At 44.1% G+C, this 13,192-nt stretch overlaps 1 long non-coding RNA gene across 1 annotated transcript; it reads left to right on the top strand.

The window, feature by feature from the left end:
- Nucleotides 1-8,212: 8,212 nt before the first annotated feature.
- Nucleotides 8,213-9,330, top strand: LOC143793394 (uncharacterized). The gene is made up of 3 exons (XR_013220118.1): nucleotides 8,213-8,351; nucleotides 8,684-8,859; nucleotides 9,155-9,330. It is a non-coding gene; the product is annotated as an uncharacterized LOC143793394 (long non-coding RNA).
- The last annotated feature ends 3,862 nt before the right edge of the window (nucleotides 9,331-13,192 follow it).

Genomic DNA, 13,192 nt, shown 5'->3' with positions numbered 1-13,192 from the left:
AGGGCACCAAATGAACCATCTTAGAAAAGCGGTCACACACCACCCAGACAACGGACATTTTCTGTGAAACCGGGAGATCAGAAATAAAATCCATGGAAATGTGCGTCCAAGGCCTCTTCGGGATGGGCAAGGATAACAACAACCCACTGGCCCGAGAACAGCAAGGCTTAGCTCGAGCACACACGTCACAAGACTGCACAAAGGTACGCACATCCCTAGACAAGGAAGGCCACCAAAAAGACCTGGCCACCAAGTCTCTAGTACCAAATATTCCAGGATGACCAGCCAACACAGAAGAATGGACCTCGGAGATGACTCTACTGGTCCAATCATCCGGAACAAACAGTCTTTCTGGTGGACAACGATCCGGTTTATCCACCTGAAACTCCTGCAATGCACGTCGCAAGTCTGGGGATACGGCGGACAATATTACCCCATCCCTAAGGATACCAGTAGGCCCAGAGTCTCCAGGAGAGTCAGGCACAAAACTCCTGGAAAGAGCATCTGCCTTCACATTCTTTGAACCTGGCAGGTATGAAACCACGAAATTGAAACGAGAAAAAAACAACGACCAACGAGCCTGTCTAGGATTCAAACGCCTGGCAGACTCAAGGTAAATGAGATTCTTGTGATCAGTCAAGACCACCACACGATGTTTAGCACCCTCAAGTCAATGACGCCACTCCTCAAATGCCCACTTCATGGCCAAAAGCTCCCGATTACCCACATCATAATTGCGCTCGGCGGGCGAGAATTTTCTAGAGAAGAATGCACATGGCTTCATCACCGAGCCATTAGAACTTCTCTGTGACAAAACCGCCCCCGCTCCAATCTCGGAAGCATCAACCTCAACCTGAAAAGGAAGTGAAACATCTGGTTGACACAACACAGGAGCAGAAGAAAACCGGCGCTTAAGTTCCTGAAAGGCCTCCACGGCCGCAGGAGACCAATCAGCAACATCAGCACCCTTTTTAGTCAAATCAGTCAAATTTTTAACAATACTGGAAAAATTAGCAATGAACCGACGATAAAAATTAGCAAACCCCAAGAACTTCTGAAGGCTCTTAACAGATGTAGGTTGTGTCCAGTCACAAATCGCCTGAACCTTGACGGGATCCATCTCAATAGTAGAAGGAGAAAAAATGTACCCCAAAAAAGAAATCTTCTGGACTCCGAAGAGACACTTTGAGCCCTTCACAAACAGAGAATTGGCCCGCAGAACCTGAAACACCTTCCTGACCTGTAAAACATGAGACTCCCAGTCATCAGAAAACACCAAAATATCATCCAAATACACAATCATAAACTTATCCAGATATTCACGGAAAATATTGTGCATAAAGGACTGAAAGACTGACGGAGCATTGGAGAGTCCAAAAGGCATTACCAAATACTCAAAATGGCCCTCAGGCGTATTAAATGCGGTTTTCCACTCATCACCCTGTTTTATCCGCACCAGATTATACGCACCGCGAAGATCTATCTTAGTGAACCACCTAGCCCCCTTAATGCGAGCAAACAAATCAGTCAATAATGGCAGTGGATACTGATATTTGACTGTAATCTTATTCAGAAGGCGATAATCTATACAAGGCCTCAGGGAACCATCTTTTTTTGCCACGAAAAAAAAACCTGCTCCCAGAGGGGACGAAGATGGCCGAATATGTCCCTTTTCCAAGGACTCCTTAATATAATTCCGCATAGCAGTATGCTCTGGCAGTGACAGATTAAATAAACGACCCTTAGGGAACTTACTGCCAGGAATCAATTCTATAGCACAGTCACACTCTCTATGAGGAGGGAGCGAATTGAGCTTAGGCTCCTCAAAAACATCCCTATAGTCAGACAAAAACGCAGGGATCTCAGAAGGAGTAGATGAAGCGATTGAAATCGGAGGTGCATAATCATGAACCCCCTGACATCCCCAGCTTAACACAGACATTGTTTTCCAGTCCAGGACAGGATTATGAGTTTGTAACCATGGCAGACCAAGCACTAGTACATCATGTAAATTATACAGTACAAGGAAGCGAATCACCTCCTGATGAACGAGAGTCATGCGCATGGTCACTTGTGTCCAATACTGCGGCTTATTCATAGCCAATGGTGTAGAGTCAATTCCCTTCAGAGGGATAGGAACTTCCAGAGGCTCCAGACTAAAACCGCAGCGTTTAGCAAATGACCAATCCATAAGACTCAGGGCAGCGCCTGAATCCACATAGGCATCGACGGAAATGGAAGACAGTGAAAAAATCAGAGTCACAGACAAAATGAACTTAGGCTGCAGAATACCAATGGCAAAAGATTTATCAACCCTTTTAATGCGTTTAGAGCATGCTGATATAACATGAGCTGAATCACCACAATAAAAACACAATCCATTTTTCCGCCTATAATTTTGCCGTTCACTTCTGGACTGAATTCTATCACATTGCATAGTCTCAGGTGCCTGTTCAGAAGACACCGCCAACTGGTGCACGGGTTTGCGCTCCCGTAAACGCCGATCAATCTGAATGGCCATAGCCATCGACTCATTCAGACCTGTAGGCGTAGGGAACCCCACCATAATATCCTTAATGGCCTCGGAAAGACCATTTCTGAAGTTAGCAGCCAGGGCGCACTCATTCCACTGAGTAACCACCGACCATTTCCGAAATTTTTGACAATATATTTCCGCTTCATCATGCCCCTGAGAGAGGGCTAATAAAGCCTTTTCAGCCTGAATCTCCAGGTTGGGTTCCTCATAGAGCAATCCCAATGCCAGAAAAAACGCATCCACATTGAGCAATGCAGGATCCCCTGGTGCCAATGCAAATGCCCAATTCTGAGGGTCGCCCCGCAGGAAAGATATTACAATCTTGACCTGTTGAGCAGGGTCTCCAGAGGAGCGAGATTTTAAAGAAAGAAACAATTTACAATTGTTCCTGAAATTCAGGAAGGTAGATCTATCTCCAGAAAAGAACTCTGGAATAGGAATTCTAGGTTCAGACATGGGAGTGTGAACAACAAAATCCTGTATGTTTTGAACTTTTGCCGCGAGATTACTCAGGCTGGAAGCCAAACTCTGGACATCCATGTTAAACAGCTAATATCAGAGCCATTCAAGGGTTAAGAGGAGGTAAGAAGCAGCTAGACAGCAATTAAGGGCTAGGCAGCAAAACTCTGAAGGAAAAAAAAAAAAAAAAATTCCCTTAAACACTTCTTTTTCTCCTGCTTCAGCCCAAACAATTAACACTTTGTGGGCCGGCTATACTGTCATGAATCCCAATGGCTAGGGATAGCAAGGGACAAGCAAAGTAATACAAAATATCGGACGAGCTCTAGGGTGATGGAACCTGGGCTGACCGCTGCCCTACGCCTGACAAACGCAACTAGAGATAGCCAGGGAGCATGCCTACGTTGGTTCTAGATGCCACGCACCAGCCTAAGAGCTAACTAGTACTGCAGAGAAAATAAGACCTCACTTGCCTCCAGAGGAATGAACCCCAAAAGGTATAGTTGCCCCCCACATGTATTGACGGTGAAATGAGAGGAAGGCACACACATAAAGATGATATATATAGGTTCAGCAAATTGAGGCCCGCTGTAAACTAGAAAGCAGAACGATACAAAAGGGGTCTGAGCGGTCAGCAAAAAACCCTAATCAAAAAACCATCCTGAGATTACAAGAACCCATGTGCCAACTCATGGCACATGGGGAGAACCTCAGTCCACTAGAGCTACCAGCTAACATAGAGACATAATAAGCAAGCTGGACAAAAAACCAAACAACTGAAAATCAGCACTTAGCTTATCCTGAAAGATCTGGGAGCAGGTAGGCAGGAACCAAACAGAGCACATCTGAATACATTGCTAGCCGGCAAGGGAATGACAGAAAGGCCAGGTAAAATAGGAAACACCCAGCCTCTGATGGACAGGTGGAAACCAAAGGCCGCAACCCACCAAAGTCACCCAGTACCAGCAGTAACCACCAGAGGGAGCCCACAAACAGAATCCACAACAAAAAAGCAAATCAAGGCAGCAAAGATTGAGACAGAGAGACTCATTGCCAGAGAGAGCAAAAATAATCCCAAAATATTCTTTAACTACATAAATAGTAAGAAACTAAAAAATGATAGTGTTGGCCCCCTTAAAAATAGTCTGGGTGAAATGGTGGATGAGGATGAGGAAAAAGCCAATAAGCTAAATGACTTTTTTTCATCAGTATTTACAAAAGAAAATCCCATGGCAGCCAATATGACTAGTGATAAAAATTCCCAATTAAAGGTTACCTGCTTAACCCAGCAGGAAGTACGGCAGCATCTAAAAATCACTAAAATTGACAAATCTCTGGGCCCGGATGGGATACACCCCTGAGTACTGCAGGAATTAAGTACAGTCATTGATAGACCATTATTTTTAGTCTTTAAAGAGTCCATAATAACAGGGTCTGTACCACAGGACTGGCGTATAGCAAATGTGGTGCCAATATTCAAAAAGGGGACAAAAACTGAACTCGGAAATTATAGGCCAGTAAGTTTAACCTCTACTGTGGGTAAAATCCTGGAGGGCATTCTAAGGGATGCTATACTGGAGTATCTGAAGAGGAATAACCTCATGACCCAGTATCAGCACGGGTGTTGTGAATTAGACTTTTTTGGCTCCCTCTTGTGGTCACTAGTGGTATGACTCTGAGATTGTCTTTCCCTAGTTTGGCACCCACCTGGGTCGTTAGTCCAGGGGTGTTGCTATATGAACTTCCTGAATTCTTAGTCTGGTGACTGGCATCGTTGTAATCAGTCCTTTCTGTTTGCTCCTGTCTGCTGGTCCTGGTTCATGCAAAATTAAGTTAAGTCCTGCTTCCTTGTTTTTTGGTTATTTGTATTGCTCTTATTTTTTCTCCAGCTTGTACTAAATGTGATTCCTGATTTTGCTGGAAGCTCTAGGGGGCTGGTATTCTCCCCCCGGGCCGTTAGACGGTTCGGGGGTTCTTGAATATCCAGCGTGGATATTTTTGATAGGGTTTTTGCTGACCGTATAAGTCATCTTACTATATTCTGCTATTAGTCAGTGGGCCTCTCTTTGCTAAATACCTAGTTCATTCTTACGTTTGTCTTTTCTTCTTACCTCACCGTTATTATTTGTTGGGGGCTTGTATCCAACTTTTGGGGTCTTTTCTCTGGAGGCAAGAAAGGTCTATCTTTTCCCTTCTAGGGTTAGTTAGTTCTCCGGCTGGCGCGAGATGTCTAGAACCAACGTAGGCACGTTCCCCGGCTGCTGCTATTTGTGGTGCTAGGATTAGATATACGGTCAGCCCAGTTACCACTGCCCTATGAGCTGGTTTTTTGTGTTTGCAGACTTGGTATTTATTGCAGAGACCCTCTGCCATTGGGGTCATAACAGTATGCCAGGCCCAAGTTGAATGTTTAATGCATTGCAGAAGTGGGATAATAAGAAAGGAAATTCTGAGTTTTTTTTTTTTTTTTCCTCTCTTTCTTCCTCCCCTTTACCTCTGAGTGGCTTAAGCTTGCTGCAGACATGAATGTCCAGACTCTGATTACAAGTGTGGATCAGCTTGCTGCTCGTGTGCAGGGCATACAAGATTTTGTTACCAGTAGTCCTATGTCTGAACCTAAAATACCTATTCCTGAACTGTTCTCTGGAGATCGATTTAAGTTTAGGAATTTCAGGAATAATTGTAAATTGTTTCTTTCTCTGAGACCCCGTTCGTCTGGAGACTCAGCTCAGCAAGTTAAAATTGTTATCTCTTTCTTGCGGGGCGACCCTCAGGATTGGGCTTTCTCGCTAGCGCCAGGAGATCCGGCATTGGCGAATATTGATGCGTTTTTTCTGGCGCTCGGATTGCTTTACGAGGAACCCAATCTTGAAATTCAGGCAGAAAAAGCCTTGCTGGCTATTTCTCAGGGCCAGGATGAAGCTGAAGTGTATTGCCAAAAATTTCGGAAATGGTCCGTGCTTACTCAGTGGAATGAGTGTGCTCTGGCCGCAAATTTCAGAAATGGCCTTTCTGAAGCCATTAAGAATGTGATGGTGGGTTTCTCTATTCCTACAAGTCTGAATGATTCCATGGCGCTGGCTATTCAAATTGACCGGCGTTTGCGGGAGCGCAAAACTGCTAATCCTCTGGTGGTGTTGTCTGAACAAACACGAGCAAGAAAGAGAAAAAAGGCACTACCGTAAAAGCCCGCACACTACACCAAATAGTAATAATATAAAGCTTTATTAAGTACATCAAAACAGCAGAAAAAATGCATAAAACATAAGTAAAAACAGAGCAATAGCACCCCACTCCTGGACCCCCTATGCTGTGAGGGCACTACATCCACAATCCAAATGGTAAATAGAATGATGACAATAAATACATAGTTACAAAAAATATCAACATGAATATAAATATACAATAGTAACCATACACAATCCCAATGGTTAATAGAATGATGACAATAAATACACAGTAACAAAAATATCAATATAAATATACAATAGTCACCATAAACATATATAGTAATGCCCCAAGAATAACAGATGGCAAAAGACCTCCTATAGCAATCATGAATATATTAAAAAAAAAAAAAAGGAAGCAAAGCGCAGCTAATATAGTGGCCAGCATAAATCCTGTTTGGGCGAGTATATACCTATAGCCCAGTCAAAGTAATGGCCACGATAACAAATGCTATAGTTAACCCACCATAGCCCATGAAAGACAAATAGTAAGGCCCGCACAAAAAAGTAAGTGCAATAAAGGCCCTGTCATATGTGCAAATGGAGTCGCACAGATCTGAAGCTGCAAGCCATAATATAAATCAAGACCCAGACAAAATAAGAGGGAGATACCAACCAGAAGGGGGCCCCAGATGAAAGTAAGAGCGGGGTGCGACCCAACGCGTATCGCCGTAACCCGTACGGCTTCGTCAGGGGAAGATGTGTACACATGGATGCCAGGCACATAAATACCTGCTGGCTGATTGATGTACCAGGTGCAGGAGAATTCTGATGTGACAGGTAAGGGTCGTTTCCCCCATAGGACCAAATCTACCACGGCTCCCCCTCTCTCTTTGGTACCCTCGGTTAGGGTTTTTTTTGAACTAGTAAAGAAGGATATACTCTCACTATCTGTCCGGGCTTCTTTACCTAACAATCTGAATGCCATGGAGAGGAGGGCTATTATGGGCCTCAAAAACAATCAGGCGTTTATCATCAAGGAGGCCGATAAAGGGGGCAATGTGGTTCTCTGGCCACATGGTTTATATCTGGAGGAGGCCAATCGTCAATTGCAGAATACCAAATTCTATAGGAAACTCCCGTCAGATCCCACAGGAATATTTTCTGTGAAATACAGGAGGCTCCTGGACAGGGCCAAGGATTTGGGCATTATCCGGGAACAAGAATTCAGATTTTTGTGGGTGGAGTGTCCTATTGTGTCTACCTTTTACATGCTGCCCAAGGTGCACAAAAATTTGGTTAAGCCTCCTGGTCGGCCCATTGTGGCCAGTATTGGGAGCCTATGTGAAAAGGCATCAATCTATGTAGATTATTTTCTACAGCCTTTGGTTAAACAACTGCCCTCCTTTGTACAGGACTCTTCATGTTTCATTCGCACATGTTTGGACATGAGCATACCAACACAGGCTCTGCTCGTTACATGTGACGTGGAGTCCCTGTATTCAAATATTAACCATGGGGATGGGACCGCGGCAGTTTTATATTTCTTTGACCTTGTCGTGAATTCTGACAGAATGCACGACTCTTTTGTGGTTGACCTTTTGAGTTTCATTTTGAATCACAATTATTTTGTGTTCGACAGGACTTTCTTTTTACAGGTATCAGGGGTGGCCATGGGGGCGCGCTGTGCCCCGGCCCTCGCGAACCTATTTTTGGGTTGGTGGGAGGCCACTGTGGTCTACCCTATGGCATCATATAACAACCATGTACGCTATTGGCGGCGTTACATTGATGACCTATTCTTTGTTTGGACAGGTACAGCTTCAGAATGCCGGGATTTCATCGAGGCATTAAATTGCAATACGCATAATATCATCTTGACATATGAAATTTCCCCGTCCTCAGTGACATTTTTGGACCTCCGGGTTACTAAGGAGAATGGATCACTGGTTACGAGCTTGTTTCGAAAACCCACAGCTACGAACTCCCTCTTAGAATATCGTAGTTTCCACCCAGCGCACACTAAGAGAGGAGTACCTATCGGACAATTCTTGCGTGTTAGACGGAATTGCACTGAAGATAAAGATTTCCGGTTGGAAGCACGGGAGCTTACCTCACGACTTAAAGATAGAAGCTATCCAAGGCGGTGTATCTCGGCGGCCTACGAGCGGGCCAGGTCCCAATCCCAGGTATCTTTACTGACTGCTAAGACGAAAATTGTCAACTCCAGACCTCGTTTTATTACTACCTTCAATTCCCATTGGTCACATGTAAGGGGGATTCTTCGCAGACATTGGGATATTCTCACGACCGATCTACAGACTTCCCAAATTGTCAGCGACACGCCTCTGCTCACGGCAAGAAGGGCTCCTAATTTTAGGGACCTTCTTACTAGGAGCCATTATACAAGACAGACGAAGAGGTTACAGCGGGGTGTGGTTCTAAAGGGTTCCTTTGCATGCGGTAGCTGCAATGTGTGCCCCTTTATGTGTGCTAACAGAGATTTTTTTGTTAATCCCAGGGATGGAACCAGATACACCTTGAAGAACTACATTAATTGCAAGAGCAGTTGTGTCATCTATGCCTTAATATGTCCATGTCATATGGTATACGTGGGACAGACATCTCAGGAACTCCGACGACGCATACAGAAGCATTTTTCTACTATCAATCTGGCCTCTTTGGATCAAGCAAAGGGTAAACTCCTTACTTCAGTGGCGTCCCATTATCTCACCCACCACTCCGGTAAAATCAACAACACACGGGTGGTTGGGTTGGAGAAGATACAAATATCCAATAGGGGGGGATGTCCCAAGAAATTGCTTCTGCGGTCAGAGTCCCGCTGGATTTTCAACCTGAACTCTACAGCTCCAGCAGGGCTTAATGAGGAGCTTCTATTCACTGGCTTTTTGGGTGAATAAGTTTTGGCCTCTGTAGGCTTGTTCCTCGGGGTCATCTATTAATTATTTTGCTTTTCCCCTATTTTTTACAGGTGCCGCATGTCCCTCTCCTATTCTGGGCCTTTTTTACGTGATCATCTGGTTCCTATATGGTTTGGATGTGGGATTGCCTCCAGCATCCCTGGGATAAATTTGGAAACTAACTACTGACATCTCGGATATACTACATACCTAGTCTTTAGAGTCTTCGATTCCGTCTCTCCTGGATCTTCATGGGGGCCTACATTTACCTATATTGGTTATTGTCGCATTCTCCTACGGATTGGATTTTCTGTGGCTCTCTTTGTATATGGCCCATTTTTTCTGCTCTTGGCAAATGTTTGCATTTATATGTTTTTTCTTTAATTATTATTATTATTATCATTATTATTATTATTATTTCCTTTTCTCTTTTTTTTTTTTTTCCCCCCCCCCCAGCATTTCTTAGTCTAGTGCGCGTCCAATATGGTCTTGGGGTTGATATAGGTTATGATTACGGGTCTTGACTTTTTGATAGTCTGACATATGTATTTAATTCTCTATTATACATTAACATACTGCATACTGTTCTATGGGCCCCCGTTGCATTGACTGTGGAGTCTGTGGGCTTATTCCTAATTTTTTCAATCTTAACCCCTTCCTGACATCTGACGTACTATCCCGTCGAGGTGGGGTGGGCCCGTATGACCGCCGACGGGATAGTACGTCATACGCGATCAGCGGCGCTCACGGGGGGAGCGCCGCCGATCGCGGCCGGGTGTCAGCTGATTATCACAGCTGACATCCGGCACTATGTGCCAGGAGCGGTCACGGACCGCCCCCGGCACATTAACCCCCGGCACACCGCGATCAAACATGATCGCGATGTGCCGGCGGTGCAGGGAAGCATCGCGCAGGGAGGGGGCTCCCTGCGGGCTTCCCTGAGCCCCCCGCAGCAACGCGATGTGATCGCGTTGCTGCGAGGGTCTTACCTCCCTCCCTGCAGCTCCCAGACCCGGATCCAAGATGGCCGCGGATCCGGGTCCTGCAGGGAGGGAGGTGGCTTCACAGACGCCTGCTCAGAGCAGGCACTGTGAAGCAGCCTGCACTTTCCTCAGATCGGTGATCTGTCAGAGTGCTGTGCACACTGCCAGATCACCGATCTGTATTGTCCCCCCCTGGGGCAAAGTAAAAAAGTTAAAAAAAAATTTTTCCAAATGTGTAAAAAAAAAAAAAAAAAAATATTCCAAAATAATGAAAAAAAAAAAAAATATATTATTCCCATAAATACATTTCTTTATCTAAATAAAATAAAAAAAACAATAAAAGTACACATATTTAGTATCGCCGCGTCCGTAACGACCCAACCTATAAAACTGCCCCACTAGTTAACCCCTTCAGTAAACACCGTAAGAAAAAAAAAAAAAAAACGAGGCAAAAAACAACGCTTTATTACCATACCGCCGAACAAAAAGTGGAATAACACGCGATCAAAAAGACGGATATAAATAACCATGGTACCGCTGAAAACGTCATCTTGTCCCGCAAAAAACGAGCCGCCATACAGCATCATCAGCAAAAAAATAAAAAAGTTATAGTCCTGAGAATAAAGCGATACCAAAATAATTATTTTTTCTATAAAATAGTTTTTATCGTATAAAAGCGCCAAAACATAAAAAAATTATATAAATGAGATATCGCTGTAATCGTACTGACCCGACGAATAAAACTGCTTTATCAATTTTACCAAACGCGGAACGGTATAAACGCCTCTCCCAAAAGAAATTCATGAATAGCTGGTTTTTGGTCATTCTGCCTCACAAAAATCGGAATAAAAAGTGATCAAAAATGGTCACGTGTCCGAAAATGTTACCAATAAAAACGTCAACTCGTCCCACAAAAAACAAGACCTCACATGACTCTGTGGACCAAAATGTGGAAAAATTATAGGTCTCAAAATGTGGAGACGCAAAAACTTTTTTGCTATAAAAAGCGTCTTTTAGGCTGGTTTCACACTTGCGTTTTTATCTGCATGCGTTTTTTAAAAAAACGCATGTGTGAAAAAACGCATGTAAACGTGGTAAAACGCATGCGTTTTTAGACGCATGCGTTTTTATAGAAAAACACAAGAAAACAAACAAAAAAAAAAAACCCTACCCCTAACCCTACCCCTAACCTGAAATACGTGGCACTAAAATATACGTTTATATACGTATATAAGTGCCACGATATTTCAGTGGCCACGTATATAAGTGCCACGTATATAAGTGCCACGTATATAAGTGCCACGTACTTAAGTGCCACGTACTTAAGTGCCACGTACTTAAGTGCCACGTATTTACGTGCCACGTATTTACGTGCCACGTATTTACGTGCCACGTATTTACGTGCCACGTACTTAAGTGCCACGTACTTAAGTGCCACGTATTTACGTGCCACGATATTTCAGTGCCACGTATAACCACATAGTTATAGTATTTATAGTACGTGGCACTGAAATACGTGGCACTGAAATATCGTGGCACTGAAACACGTGGCACTGAAACACGTGGCACTGAAACACGTGGCACTGAAACACGTGGCACTTAAATACGTGGCACTTAAATATGTGGCACTTAAATACGTGGCACTTAAATACGTGGCACTTATGACTGTCAGAAAATGTTCATTAAACGGTTAGAGGTGAGGTTAGGGGTAGGGTTAGGGTTACCGTTGGGATTAGGGTTAGGGGTGAGGTTAGGGGTAGGGTTTCAGGTAGAATTGGGGAGTTTCCACTGTCCAGGCACATCAGGGGCTCTCCAAACGCGACATGGCGTCCGATCTCAATTCCAGCCAATTCTGCGTTGAAAAAGTAAAACAGTGCTCCTTCCCTTCCGAGCTCTCCCGTGCGTCCAAAAAGGGGTTTATCCCAACATATGGGTTATCAGCGTACTCGGGACAAATTGAACAACAACTTCTGGGGTCCAAGTTCTCTTGTTATCCTTGGGAAAATAAAAATTTGGGGGGCTAAAAATCATTTTTGTGGGAAAAAAATATGTTTTATTTTCACGGCTCTGCGTTGTAAACTGTAGTGAAACACTTGGGGGTTCAAAGTTCTCACAACACATCTAGATAAGTTCCTTGGGAGGTCTAGTTTCCAATATGGGGTCACTTGTGGGGGGTTTGTACTGTTTGGGTACATCAGGGGCTCTGCAAATGCAACGTGACGCCTGCAGACCAATCCATTTAAGTCTGCATTCCAAATGGCGCTCCTTCCCTTCCGAGCTCTGTCATGTGCCCAAACAGTGGTTACCCCCCACATAGGGGGTATCAGCGTACTCAGGACAAATTGGAAAACAACTTTTAGGGTCCAATTTATTCTGTTACCCTTGTAAAAATACAAAGCTGGGGGCTAAAAAATCATTTTTGTGAAAAAAAAAAGAATTTTTATTTTCACGGCTTTGCGTTACAAACTGTAGTGAAACACTTGGGGGTGCAAAGTTCTCACAACACATCTAGATAAGTTCCTTGGGAGGTCTAGTTTCCAATATGGGGTCACTTGTGGGGGGTTTGTACTGTTTGGGTACATCAGGGGCTCTGCAAATGCAACGTGACGCCTGCAGACCAATCCATTTAAGTCTGCATTCCAAATGGCGCTCCTTCCCTTCCGAGCTCTGTCATGTGCCCAAACAGTGGTTACCCCCCACATAGGGGGTATCAGCGTACTCAGGACAAATTGGAAAACAACTTTTAGGGTCCAATTTATTCTGTTACCCTTGTAAAAATACAAAGCTGGGGGCTAAAAAATCATTTTTGTGAAAAAAAAAAGAATTTTTATTTTCACGGCTTTGCGTTACAAACTGTAGTGAAACACTTGGGGGTGCAAAGCTCTCAAAACACATCTAGATAAGTTCCTTAGGGGGTCTAATTTCCAAAATGGTGTCATTTGTGGGGGGTTTCAATGTTTAGGCACATCAGGGGCTCTCCAAACGCAACATGGCGTCCCATCTCAATTCCAGTCAATTTTGCATTGAAAAGTCAAATGGCGCTCCTTCCCTTCCAAGCTCTGCCATGCGCCCAAACAGTGGTTTACCCCAACATATGGGGTATCTGCGTACTCAGGACAAATTGCA

Source organism: Ranitomeya variabilis, chromosome 1, assembly GCF_051348905.1.
Source record: "Ranitomeya variabilis isolate aRanVar5 chromosome 1, aRanVar5.hap1, whole genome shotgun sequence".
Taxonomy (NCBI): domain Eukaryota; kingdom Metazoa; phylum Chordata; class Amphibia; order Anura; family Dendrobatidae; genus Ranitomeya; species Ranitomeya variabilis.
Note: the sequence above shows the minus strand (reverse complement) of the source record. Positions and strands in the feature narration are given on the sequence as shown.